The sequence below is a fragment of the Oncorhynchus nerka genome, linkage group LG2 (assembly GCF_034236695.1).
Source record: "Oncorhynchus nerka isolate Pitt River linkage group LG2, Oner_Uvic_2.0, whole genome shotgun sequence".
NCBI classification, from domain to species: Eukaryota; Metazoa; Chordata; class Actinopteri; order Salmoniformes; family Salmonidae; genus Oncorhynchus; species Oncorhynchus nerka.
In genome coordinates, this window is record NC_088397.1 from 5,977,524 (window position 1) to 5,985,735 (window position 8,212).

Here is an 8,212-nt window from a genome sequence, read left to right on the forward strand (position 1 = left end):
ATGTCCTTTAACCTGTCACATGTGCCAACGGAATATTTTTGGTATTTATTAGGATCCCCATTAATAAACGCTGCAAAAGTATCAGAATTGTTCACTTCTCACTGACTTCTCAAACCTGGGCGTGGTCTGCTTCGCAAGCGTTCTCTGAAGTCTCGCGTTTTTATGACTCTGGGTTGAGAAACTGGTTGTGGGGGAACAGGAAGTTCCGCGCAGGCGCGCATCATTCTTCAGAATAAAGGATACGCTAGAATTGTGCAGTCGAGACGACAACTTCTGTGTCCGTGTATTACTACTGGTATGTAATAGCACGTTATAATATCGAAAGACCATGTCAGGTAGTAAATGCGTCAAGTTATTATCACGTTTGATGAAGGTTTTATGTGCTATTTTTGTGTCAAACCGCGTGGGTTAACGTGATCACTTTTCTACAAGTCACATAGTCATAGACTTTGGGTTAGTCTGAGTGGATGTAACGTTATATAATTTCGTCAATGTATTTTCATTAAGGATCAATCTATTTGAGATTTCTGGGTTCGCTTTTACATGTCGGTTTTGGTTTTGTGTAAAATTCACGAGTTGGGAAAATGGCGGTTCCCTCTCGGTCTGCATCAACGGACTTCAGTGCAGGCAGTGAGGGTGCAGCAGAGACCATTTCACGATTGTGCTACTGTTTTGGAGCTAAATGTAATGATGATCAGTTTTCTACATGTGTACTAATATTCAGAGACATTCAGTTGTTTCTGTCTATCTATCAATGTTACTATGGTTTGAACGGAAATGCTATTGGTTTTTGATTGAATAATACAGACAAGGTTATTCAGGAAAATCGTACATAGTGCTGCCTAAAACATACGTCAACCTTGTACTAAATGTTTTTGGGGGCATTTATGTAAATTCAGGAAGTCTACTATAGATTAACTGCATTTACAGTTGTGTAGCCTAATTTAAAGTGTATACTTTGTCTTATGTGAATTAATTAATGTTTTGTCAATGCTTAGTTACCAGATCTATTGAAATGAGATCAGTGCTTGACTTGGAGCTGAGCTGAGTACCGTCACCTCAAATGTCTATTGTTTGAGCTCATGTTCATCTTATAGAATATTATCTCAACAGCATTGTGGAGCTCCTACACCTAAATATAAACTGTATTTTTAGATAATAAAGTACGTCTTGGCAGTTCTGGCACTAACTTTTGTGTCCGGTTCTCATTGTTACTACAGGCTGACTCGATTAAGTCTGAGGTCGGTAACATCAACAGTGAAGACAAACCCAGCCTGCCTCTCCTTCCACACTGAGTTCAAACCTACATTCACTGGGTCCTGATTGTGACAGTGGGGCCCAGTTTCACTGCAGGATCCATAGATGGCATCAGTGAAGCTGGAAGACTGCAGTCAAACACTGGAGCTGAATGTCAACATTAAAGCTGAAGAAGAGGAGGAGAAGATTGGGAAATCTGTTTTTCATGGTAAGAGCAGGTTTTATCTAATTTAAGTTGGTGTTTTTCATTCCAACTTCCCACTGTGCATGAAGAGTTGCTGTAGAACTGTTTTATTTATTTGATTTCACCTTTATTTAACCAGGTGGGCCAGTTGTGAACAAGTTCTCATTTACAACTGTGACCTGGCCAAGATAAAGCAAAGCAGTTCACCAAAAACAACACAGAGTTACATGGGATAAACAAACGTACAGTCAATAACACAATAGAAAAAATCTATATGCTGTGTGTGCAAATGTAGTAAGATTAGGGAGGTAAGGCAATAAATAGGCCGTAGTGGTGAAATGTTTACAATTTAGCATTAACACTGGAGTGATAGATGTGCAGATGATGATGTGCAAGTAGAGATACTGGGGTACAAAAGAGCAAAAATAAATAACAATATGGGGATGAGGTAGTTGGGTGGGCTATTTACAGATGGGCTGTGTACAGGTGCAGTGATGGGTAAGCTGCTCTGACAGCTGATGCTTAAAGTTAGTGAGGGAGATATGTCTCCAGCTTCAGTGATTTTGCAATTTGTTCCAGTCATTGGCAGCAGAGAACTGGAAGGACAGGTGGCCAAAGGAGCAGTTGGCTTTGGGGATGACTAGAGAGATATACCTGCTGGAGCGCGTGCTCGGGTGGGTGTTGCTATGGTGACCAGTGAGCTGAGATAAGGTGGGGCTTTACCTAGCAAAGACTTATAGATGACCTGGAGCCAGTGGGTTTGGCGACGAGTATGAAGCGATGGCCAGCCAACCAGAGCGTACAGGTCGCAGTGGTGGGTAGTATATGGGGCTTTGGTGACAAAACGGATGGCACTGTGATAGACTGCATCCAATTTGTTGAGTAGAGTGTTGGAGGTTATTTTGTAAATGACACGCCAAAGTCAAGGATCGGTAGGATAGTCAGTTTTACGAGGGTATGTTCGGCAGCATGAGTGAAGGAGGCTTTGTTGCGGAATAGGAAGCCAATTCTAGATTTAATTTTTGGTTTGGAGATGCTTAATATGAGTTTGGAAGGAGAGTTTACAGTCTAACCAGGCACCTAGGTATTTGTAGTTGTCCACTTATTCTAAGTCAGAACCGTCCAGATTAGTGATGGACGGGTGGGCAGCGATCAGTTGAAGAGCATGCATTTAGTTTTACTTGCATTTAAGAGCAGTTGGAGGCCACGGAAGGAGAGTTGCATTGCATTGAAGCTCGTCTGGAGGTTAGTTAACACAGTGTCCAAAGAAGGGCCAGAAATATACAGAATGGTGTCATCTGCGAGAGGTGGATCAGAGAATCACCAGCAGCAAGAGCTATATCATTGAAATAAACAGAAAGAAAATAGTTGGCCCGAGAATTGAACCCTGTGACACCCCCATAGAGACTGCCAGAGGTCTGGACAACAGGCCCTCCGATTTGACACACTGAACTCAATCAGAAAAGTAGTTGGTGAACCAGGCAAGGCAGTCATTTGAGAAACCAAGGCTGTTGAGTCTGCCGATAAGAATGCGGTGATTGACAGAGTCGAAAGCCTTGGCCAGGTCGATGAAGACTGCTGCACAGTACTGTCTTTTATCAATGGTGGTTATGATATCGTTTAGTACCTTGAGCGTAGCTGAGGTGCACCCATGACCAGCTCGGAAACCAGATTGCATAGCTCAGATCCATGACCACAGTTGCTCTACTGTTTTGAAGCTAAATGTAATGATTATCGGTTTACTACATGTGAAATAATATTGACACATTCAGTTTGTCTTTATCTATAAACGTTACTATGGTGTGAACAGGAAATACAATAGTTTTTTTAAGTAAAAGAGTGAATACAAGGTTATTAATGAAAATATCACATAGTGCTGCCTAAAACAAACTGTAACCTTGTACTAAATGGTTTTTGAGTCTTTTTATGCATTTATCTTCTATTGGTTAAGTATTATCTCAAAAGTATTGTGGAGCTCCTGCACCTACATATAAACAGTACCGGCACCCAAAATGAGTATCGGCAACTTTTTCAGTCCAAGTCAAGCAATGAATTAGATAATTGAACAAAAAGAAAAAATATATATTTAATAAAGAATAAAGACCTTGCCAAACTGTCAAGAAAATAACTTTTGTGTCTGTTTCTCTTATACTACTTGCCGACTCAGGTATGAGGCCCGTAACATCAACAGTGAGGACAAACCCAGCCTGTCGCTCTCCTTCCACACTGAGTCCAAACCTACAGTCACTGGGTCCTGATTGTGACAGTGGAGCCCAGTTTGCACTGCAGGATCCAGAGATGGCATCAGTGAAGCTGGAAGACTGCAGTCAAACACTGGAGCTGAATGTCAACATTAAAGATGAAGAAGAGGAGGAGAAGATTGGGACATCTGTTAGTCATGGTAAGAGCTGGTTCTGTCTATTTTTGTTGTTCGTTACAACTTCTCCGCTGTGCATGAAAAGTTGCAGTAGAACTGTTTCATGATGAACTGTTTCAATGAGAAGATAAATATTATTTCGTGCTACTGACACTTGCATGGTTTGACACCAGTATTGCCAGCATTTGTTTTATTAACTGAGCTATCTGGAGTGATCAGAGAGTAGAATAAAGAAGTGAAGTAGACAAACTGACAGTGTTTAAAGTTCTATGAAGTGAGTCTGTGTAGTTACTAACCCTTGTGATAGTGAGTGGAGGATGATAGAGCTCAACATTTTCATGATACTTATAGAATAGTTTTATTCCCTTTTGTATTTCACAGCCTACTTATATGAATACTTACAGGTAGCCTAGTGGTTAGAGCGTTGCACTAGTAACCGAAAGGTTGCTTGATCGAATCCCAGCTGACACGGTAAAAATATGTTGTTCTGTTGTTCTGTCCATGAGCCCACTGTTCCCCGGGCGCTGAAGACGTGGTTGTTGATTATGGCAGCCCCCAGCACCTCTCTGATTAGAGCGGTTGGGTTAAATGTGGAAGACACATTTCAGTTGAATGCATTCAGTTGTACAACTGACTAGGTATCCCTCTCCCATTCAGGAAGTATTTAGACCCTTGACTTTTCCACATTTTGTTACGTTACAGCCTCATTCTAAATGTATTAAATAAAAAATGTTCCTCATCAATCTACACACAATACGCCATAATGACAAAGCAAACACAGGTTTTTAGAAATGTTTTCAAATTTTATCAAAATTTGAAACAGAAATACGTTATTTACATAACTATTCAGACTCTTTGTTATGAGACTCGACATTGAGCTCCGATGCATCCTGTTTCCATCCTTGAGATGTTTCTACAACTTGATTGTTGTCAACCTGTGGTAAATTCAATTGATTGGACATGATTTGGGAAAGCACACACCTGTTTATATAAGGTCCCACAGTTGACAGTGCATGTCAGAGCAAAAACCAAGCCATGAGGTCAACGGAATTGTCCGTAGAGCTCCATGAAAGGGAATATTCACATGCTGGTAAAATGGCAGCACCCAGTCGGTTTGCGTCAACAGACTTCAGTGCAGGCAGTGCGGGTGCAGCAGAGAGAAACAATTTCACAGTTGCTCTACTGTTTTGAAGCTAAATGTAATGATTATCGTGTTTCTACATGTGTACTAATATTCAGACATATGCAGTTGTTTCTATATTTATCTGTAAATGTTACTATGGTGTGAACGGGAAATACTATAGGTTTTGATTGAAATAATACAGCGAATACAAGGTTACAAGACTATTTTCAGGAAAATAGTACATATTGCTGCTTAAAGCATACTGAAACCTTGTACTAAATGGTTTTTAGTCATTTATGCGAATTTGGGAAAATCTACTAGAGGTTAAGTGCACTTACGTTGTGTAGACAAATTTAAAGCAGGTACTTTGTCTAATTTTAATGAATTAATGTTTTGTTCTTAATGCTTATCTACCTGATCTATTGAAATGAGATCAGTGCCTGACTTGGACAGCAGCTCACCGGTGCTGAGTACCGGCACTCAAATGTCTACTGTTTGAGCTCAAATGTCTACTGTTTGAGCTCATGTTCCTCTTATAGTATATTAGCTCAACAGTATTTTGGAGCTCCTGAACCTAAAAATGAGTACCGGCACATATTTCAGTCCAAGTCAAGCGCTGAATTAGATGATTGAACAAGAAGAAATATAATGTATTTAATAGAGAATAAAGTGCCAGAACTGTCAAGACAAACTTTTTGTGTCTGTTTCTCAATGTTACTACAGGACGACTAGAATTACGTCTGAGGCCGGTAACATCAATAGTGAGGACAAACCCAGCCTGCCTCTCTCCTTCCACACTGAGTCCAAACCTACAGTCACTGGGTCCTGATTGTGACAGTGGAGCCCAGTTTGCACTGCAGGATCCAGAGATGGCATCAGTGAAGCTGGAAGACTGCAGTCAAACACTGAAACTGAATGTCAACATTAAAGATGAAGAAGAGAAGATTGGGAAATCTCTTTCTCATGGTAAGAGAATGCCAAGATTGTGCAAAGATGTCATCAAGGCAAAGGGTGACTATTTGATGAATCGCAAATATAATATATTTTGATTTGTTTATCACTTTTTTTGGTTACTACATGATTCCAAATGTGTTATTTCATAGTTTTGATGTCTTCACTATTATTCTACGATGTAGAAAATTGTAAAATTAAGAAACCCTTGAATGAGTAGGTGTTCTAAAATGTTTGACCTGTAGTGTATATCACACCAACTGACTGGTTCTTCTGATTTTGTCACACAGGAGACCATGTTGAGACATTCTCTACATCCAGAGAGCAACAGCAGGAAGATCACAGAGCTAAGAGGTCTCACCACTGCCCACATTGTGAGGAGAATTTTTCAGTTATATCAACACTAAAAATACACCTAAAAATACACCTAGGAGAGAATCTGTATTCCTGCACTGACTGTGGGAAGAGTTTCTCAACATCAAAGGTTCTAATAGTTCATCAGAGAGTGCATACAGGAGACAAGCCTTACTCCTGCTCTGACTGTGGAAAGAGTTTCTCTCAAATGGGCACCTTAAAAAGACATGAACGTGTACACACAGGAGAGAAGCCTTACTCTTGCTCTGACTGTGGAAAGAGTTTCTCGACCCGATGACTTAAAAACACACAAACGTATACATACAGGAGTGAAGCCTTACTCCTGCTCTGACTGTGGAAAGAGTTTTTCTCGACTGGGCCACTTCAAAACACATAAACGTATACATACAGGAGTGAAGCCTTACTCCTGCTCTGACTGTGGAAAGAGTTTCTCTCAACTGGGTGAATTAAAAATACACGACCGTATACATACAGGAGTGAAGCCTTACTCCTGCTCTGACTGTGGAAAGAGTTTCTCTCAACTGAACAGCGTGAAAACACATGAACGTATACACACAGGAGAGAAGCCCTACTCCTGCTCTGACTGTGGAAAAAGTTTCTCTAAACTGGACAACTTCAAAAGACATGAACGTATACATACAGGAGTGAAGCCATACTCCTGCTCTGACTGTGAAAAGAGTTTCTCTCGACTGGGCCACTTAAAAACACATGAACGTATACATACAGGAGTGAAGCCTTAATGCTGCTCTAATTGTGTAAAATGCTTCACATCAACTCACCTAAAAGTTAATCAGAGAACACACAAGGCGCCTGCTCTTTCCATGAAATAGACTGACCAGGTGAACCCAGGTGAAAACTATAATCGTTAATGATGTTGTTTTTATTATGGATTTATTTTGGATCCCCATTAGCTTCCAGCAGAAAACAAGAGACTGCAGTTGCAGTGGGCTAAGTATTGAAAAGACTGGACGCTGGAGAATTTGAAAAACATACTGCCTGGTCTGATGAATCCCTGGTTCCTGCTGTTTCATGCTGATGGGAGAACTGGGGTAATGATACCTTAAAAAATGACTCAAGTGAAAGTCACCCAGTAAAATACTACTTGAGTAAAAGTATTTGGTTGTAAATATTCTTAAGTATCAAAAGTTAAAGTATGAATCATTTCAAATTCCTGAAATTAAGCAAACCAGGTGGCACAACTGAGGTGTTTTTTTTATTTCACGGATAGCCAGGGGCAGATTCCAACACTCAGACATAATTTACAAACTAAGCATTTGTGTTTAGTGAGTCTGCCAAATCAGAGGCAGTGGGGAGGACCAGGGATGTTATCTTGATAGGTGTGTGAATTGGACCATTTTCTGTCCTGCTAATCATAAACAATGTAACAAGTACTTTTGGGTGTCTGGGAAAATGTATGGAGTAAAAGTACATTCTTTTTTAGGAATGTAGTGAAGTAAAAGTTGTCAACAATATAAATAGTAAAGTACAGATACCCCCAAAAAAAGTTGATTCTTAGCCTGTTTATCATTAAACAAAAGATTTTTAGTAATATAAAATATTCCACCAAAACTGATCATCACACCATCTTTATCTGATATACACGGAGTGTATAAAATATTAGGAACACCTTCCTAATATGGAGTTGCACCCCTGTTTGTCCTCAGAACAGCATCAAATTGTCAGGACATAGACTGTCCAAGGTGTTGATAGCATTTCACAGGGATGCTGGTCCACGATGACACCAATGCTTCCCACAGTTGTGTCGGGTTGGCTGGGAGTGGATCACTACTCTGAATAGCTCGTTCCATCTCCTCCCACAGATGCACAATTGGATTTGGATCAGGTGACTCTGCAGTAAACTAAATTCACTGTCATGTTCTTGGAACCATTCCTGGACATGCCTTGTGGCATGGGGCATAATGCTACTGAAGAAATCTATTGGTGT

At 40.3% G+C, this 8,212-nt stretch overlaps 1 pseudogene; it reads left to right on the top strand.

Annotated features, from left to right (window-relative positions):
- Positions 1 to 7,686, top strand: part of LOC135572499 (zinc finger protein 420-like) — a 27,502-nt pseudogene extending 19,816 nt beyond the window's left edge.
- Positions 7,687 to 8,212: the final 526 nt, after the last annotated feature.